The sequence below is a fragment of the Morus notabilis genome, unplaced genomic scaffold, assembly GCF_000414095.1.
Source record: "Morus notabilis unplaced genomic scaffold, ASM41409v2 Scaffold703, whole genome shotgun sequence".
In the NCBI taxonomy this organism is placed as follows: Eukaryota; Viridiplantae; Streptophyta; class Magnoliopsida; order Rosales; family Moraceae; genus Morus; species Morus notabilis.
The window spans coordinates 219,381-225,561 of record NW_010366776.1 but is presented as its reverse complement, the minus strand read 5'-3'; the positions used below and the strand labels follow the sequence as shown (position 1 = coordinate 225,561).

Below are 6,181 nucleotides of genomic sequence, written 5' to 3'. Positions count from 1 at the left end.
TATTATTATAAAATATTAAATCAATATATTATAATATATTATAAATTAATTATTATATTATTATAACTATATTATATTATAATATTTTTTATTATATATTATATTACATTATAAGATATAACTACTATATAATATATTTTAATTATATTATAATATTAAAGGGTAATTATGGAAAAAAATAAAATAAAAAAACTTAGAATGGCCATTCCCCCCGTATGAGGAAGGAATGATGATTCACCCAAAATGGGTGAATGACTATTCATTTTGAATGATCATTCTTTTGTTATAAATCCAACCAAACATCAAACTAGAATTTCATTCCATTATATTTCATTCCTTTCCACCTAACTGAACACACCCTTAGTATTACGGCGGTCTAGTATTTAAGAACCTTTTAGACTAAATGGGCTTAACACCTTTATGAACCCAATAAATACAATGAAGTAAATTTTATTTAGAATTAAGCTTATGAATAAGAAATTTAATTAATTATTAAATTATTTAATTTAATTATTTAGACTTAAAATATGGATACAAAAGTTAATTAATTATTAAAATTAATTAACTAAATTATTTAGACGCATTACATGAATAAGATAATTAATTAATTATTTAATTAATTAATTATCAAACTTAGCACGTATAAGTAATGTCAATTACGAAAAATCAAATTATGAGGATTTAATTAATTAATCTTTGTAATATGAATTACGTTTTTTATGATCCTTTAACAAAGGAAATTATGTTTTGAGAAAGGATTAAATTCTTTTACAATTATGTTAAAATTCAATAGCAAATTTAATAGCATAAGATAAGTTAATTTTACACTCTTGATGGGTGTTTTCTACATAAATTATCAATAGTGGATAAGTACGTGGCGAGTTAGCAAATCCTATTTTTGGAAATAAGGTAAGTAAGAATCTCGCCTACAACATGAAAACTACGGTTTTCAAATTAAGATGTTTTCACATATTTTATGAAAACTATGAAAATGCATGATCATTGTTATGCCATGTTATGTCATGATATGCTATGTTAAGAAAAGTCATGACTATGACTTATTATGTTTTACGTTATCAGTAATGTTATGCCATATTAAATTATATTTATGTATTCATCCTATGTTAAGTACAGTTACGTTTATGGATGTTGATGTTATGTAGTAACATGTCATACTCCATACAGACAATAAGACAGGTGAAACAAATAAGATAAGTTAAGAGTGTCGTACCAACTTCTCAATCTAAGGGGAGGATTTAGTACCTATGGAGGTAATTAGTTCAATTTATGATCATGGTGTAGTTGGGGACCTCGTGAACCCTAACTTCTTAATGATTGCGCGCATCCTATACAAACACTCGGGCCCATCATGTTAAGTAAGGCAACATTAGTTAAATTCTTAAGACATGTTCATAATGAAGTGTAATCAGCTCATACATGTTTTGATAAATATTTTTAAGTTATCTTTTGCGAGTATGAAATTCCTACTTGATGAGCGAAAACTCATTCAGTTATGTTCATGTTGTAGGTAAGGAACCTATCAGCAACGTATGATGGGCAGTGGCAAGCGACGGACGAATGATGGAGATAAGAATGGATACCGCTTACAAATAGTCTTCAGGTTAATAAGTTATGTATGTATAATTCTCTAGTTTTCAAATGTAGGTACGTATGTACGTTATAGAAGACCAAGTTTGTAATTATACAACCTTAGTCTCAAAAATTTTAAGATTTAAAATGTTGTCGCAGCTCGAGCAACAAATATATGAAATTTTAAATAAGAAAGTTATAACGATTAAATTTAAAAAGGTTTTAAAAAGTATTTGAAATATGAATGTATAACGATATTTAATTTAGAACCATTTTAGAAGGTTTTAATTGAAGTTACGAAACGTTTTATGAAATTATGACTAATAAGTTTTACGAAATTATTATTTCATTTTTGATAGCTATTATTTAGTATATTTAAAAATAATTATTCCACAAATTTAAGTATTTTAAGTTAAGTACAAGATTATATAGGCAAGTAACGACCACGTAAACAGGGTCGTCACAATTGAGTTGCAATAGATGATGCTCCCTCGGAGCCTTCAAGTCAAAGTTGAACTTCTTAAAGTCCCAAAATGCTCAATACTCCAAATCAACCGGCAAATGACAAACCTTTCCAAACACCTATCGATAAGGAGACATTCCAATCAGTGTCTTGAAAGCCGTCCTATACGCCCATAATGCATCATTAAGCTTCGCAGCCTTTCGGTAAGTTTGCACCGTTTTTTTCAAGATTTGCTAGACCTCCTGCTTGGAAATCTCCGCTTGACCATTCGTTTGGGGATGGTAGGCTAGAGCTACCTTGTGCTTCACTTCATACTTAGCCAAGAGAACATTAAATACCTTGTCGCAAAAGTGAGTTCCTTCATCACTAATTATGGCTCTAGAAGTGTCGAACCTTAGGAAGATGTTCTTATGCAAGAATTTCAAGACCACCCGGGTATTATTTGTTGGAGTAGCAATGGCTTTCACCCACTTAGACACATAATCGATTGCCAATAATATATATTCTTGGCCAAAAGGAGGAAACAGTCCCATGAAATCAATTTCCTACACATAAAAGGTTTACACCTCCACAATATTTGTCAAAGGCAACTCATGACACCTAGAGATGTTTCCTACTTGTTCGACACCAATCACGAACCTTGACAAAAGCATGACAATCCCGGAAAAGAATAGGCCAATAGAAACTACATTAAACCACGTCAAAGAGACAAAAGACTACCAAAGAACCCCCACTGCCAGGTTTTAATCTAGATTTATTCGTCTCTAGATGCCCATATTTGAGCGCCACATCCAACTAGTGATTAATAAACTGGTAATTAAAGAGAGAGGCTTTGTTCTTGATGGCACCTGACGAGTACCTATGAATTCCAACATTCTTTCTCCGGCCGGGTCACAAAAATTCTATATCCAACCCAAGGCCAGTATCCTCCGTGTGGCTCGTGAATTCTATTCTAACGTTGTTGCTCATGTGAAACATGTTAGCGACTTCTCTCTGCTCTCTTCATCGGATTCCTCAAATCTAGCTCATCCCATGTAGTTTGAAGGACTTTCTTACTTCCTTTCTTGACATGTTTCTTCTTAAGAGGACACTCCAGCGTCTTATTACCCGGTTTCTTACAATCAAAACAAATGATTTTCTCCTCCTTTATCTTCCCTTGTCTTGGTTCATTTGCCTTGATTTAACTTCTTGTAAGACTTCTAATACTTCTTTGCAAATAAAGCCGTCATATCCAAGTCATTTTGATCAAAAGTAATATCATCATTTTCGCCGTCGCCTTCTTCTTCTTCTTCTTGGATACATGCCTTCAAGGCAATTCCTTTCATCTTCTTGTCCTCTTTTTCTTCATTTTGTATCCCTGTGATCTCATGACTCATCAAAGATCCAATAAGTTCTTCAATTGGAAGAGTGGCATCTTTGCCGTCCTCCAATTTGTCCTCTTTACATGACATGACGTAGGTAGAGATCGGAGAATCTCGCTCGCCAACTCGCTTGTAGAAAATGATCAACCAAGAGATTTCAAACAGTTAATGATATCCGTAAAACTGGTATACATTGCCGCAATAGACTCGAACTTTTTCATTTTAAACATTTCATAATTATGAAGATAGTTAATTTTTGTTTCATTCACTTGATTAGTTCCCTCATGAACAACTTCAAGTGTGTGCCAAATGTTTTGTGTGGATTCACAAGATGATATTCTATTGAACTCATTTTTTGTCTAAAGCACAATAAAGTATGCTAATGGTTCTAGCATTCAAGGACAAATTTGTCTTGTCCTCACTCCATTCCTTAGGCTCTTTAGGAACCATTTTGCCAGCGACAGTTTTGGTTGGCACAAATGGACCATTTTGAACCACTTCCCGTAATGGATAATTAATAGATTGCAATTACATTTTCATTCTATCTTAACAATAATTATAGTCACTCTCATTCAAAAGTAGAGATCTATTTGTAGAATGACCTTTCATGTTTTGAAAGGCCTGTTCGGCAACTATGTTTTTGAGTGAAAAACTCAAAAAAAAGTAATTCGAGTTACAACTTTATTTGAGTTCATATTTTTTTAAGTTTGAACTCGAGTTTTGGACTAAAACTCGAGTTCAAGTTTCTCCTTCAACTCAAGTTCAGAAACTCAAACTCAAGTTAATGAACAGTATTTTTTCTATTCTTAAAAATGCTATAACTTTTTCGTTTTAATTCTGATTGAGATGATTTTTTTTTCTATGCGTTGACAACAAAAAGACGAATAAAACTAGACCCATATACCCTATTAAAATTTTTCATCAACATTGAGTTTTTATTAAAATACTATTTAAATACAAATTCAAGTTTTGACTTACTCAAACACAAACTTAAAAAGATTCTTATCTCAAACCATAACTCAAATGACGACGGCCCCGTTCATTTCGCTGATTCGAGTTTTGCTACAGTAAAAAGCTCTCACATAAAATCACATCTCAACTCGAAGTAAAAACTCGAATCAGCGAACTAAACGGGCCGGTAACACAACCATACACAAACTCAAGTTACAATTTTAACTCAAATTATCACTCAAAATCTACACTCAAATTAACATAACTCAAAAATGTCAAAAGTGCCCGAAATCTTTTAGTAGCTATGCTCAAGATACTGAAATGTTTTTAAGAAAAATAAGCACCAAAACTCTTATACCAATTGTTATCCCCAAAAATTACTACCAAAGAGGAGGGTGAATTGAGTTTTTAAAACTTTTTGAAAACCAATCAATAATTATTGAAAAGTTTGTTTTAATCACAAACAAGCAATAAGACTAGATGATCAAGGCACAACTAAGTGATCAATCAAGAATGAGATATTAACAAAATCAAGTGCAATGACAAAATGCAAGAGCAACTCTATAAATGAGTATCAAAAGGTATAAAATATATCAAATTCCCTAATCTTCAATCTTCAATCTCTGATTCTCTAAGCTTAACTCTCTAATCTTTAATCTCTAACTTCAAAATATTTTCTCCCTCTGAAACAGAAATCCTAAAACCTACAACTAACGATCCTAAAAGACTACCCCAAAAATAAATCCACAAATAATTCTCTTCAGCTCTCTACTACTGGGGCTCTATCAGTATTTTTAGATATCTGTGTAGATGAACGGATTTTTTATATGCTCCACTTGTCGCAATTCAATTGGCTAGAGTGAAGCAATAGATGCGTGGCGCGGAGGTGTTGGCGTAGGTTGAGAATACACGGATTGTACCATGGAGCGAGATGCAGCCGATCAGACACGCTGAAGTAGTGCTGGCATGGGTTGGACGACCCTTGGAGATGTGTGGAAACAACTCGGGCACTGGACGTGAGATAAACGAATCGGACAGCTGTGATTGCGCGTATACACGCGTGGCTGATGGCTGCGTGTAGGAGAGCTTCTGACCCGGAATTTATCTCCTCCTTTTTGGTGATTGGAAATCCTTATTAGACTCGAAACTGTCCTTTTCACCTAATTTGCACAGCACTGAGGATTAATAAAATTATTATGAAAATAAATTAAGTGTACGTTTAGTTTATAAATTTAGAATTATAATTATAAATTATTTTTAATTTATGTGTATTTTATATGAAAAAAAATATTATAACGAATCACAAATTATGATTTAAATCATAATACGAATCTATCAACTAAACGCACGTTAAGTAAAACAAACCAAAATAAAATAAAACTAAACTAAACGAAAAATCAAATAAAATAACTAAAAATTCTTGAGAACAAAGCAAATTTAATAGCAAATATGAGGGTAAATAATTCTATTTTATATAGAGATGTCAAAAGGGCCGTGCCGGGCCGGCACGGCCCTTCTAACCCCAGGCCCATGGCGGGCCTGGGCCGTGCCTGGCACAACCCTGCACAGTGCAGGGCCGTGCCAGGGCCGGGCCTGAGGAGAAACCCTCAGGCCCAGCACTAGCCCTTGGCCCTAGTCCATGAGCGCCAGGGCCAGGCCTGGGCCCAGGCCCTTCACGGGCCGGCCCTAGCCCTTTTAATTTTTTTTCAATATTTAATTAAAAAAAAGAAAATATATCATATGTCCTCAAAAGATGTGATTTTATTGAATTGAGATAATACAAATAAGTACACATAAATGATCAACTCGTTAAAAA

At 33.4% G+C, this 6,181-nt stretch overlaps 1 protein-coding gene across 1 annotated transcript in view; it reads left to right on the top strand.

Annotated features, from left to right (window-relative positions):
- Positions 1-1,577, top strand: part of LOC21395196 — a 12,699-nt gene extending 11,122 nt beyond the window's left edge. Inside the window, exon 6 of the mRNA XM_024174140.1 lies at positions 1,529-1,577. The gene's annotated coding sequence lies outside the window, so the exon portion shown is untranslated. The remainder of the gene's footprint in view (positions 1-1,528) is intronic.
- The last annotated feature ends 4,604 nt before the right edge of the window (positions 1,578-6,181 follow it).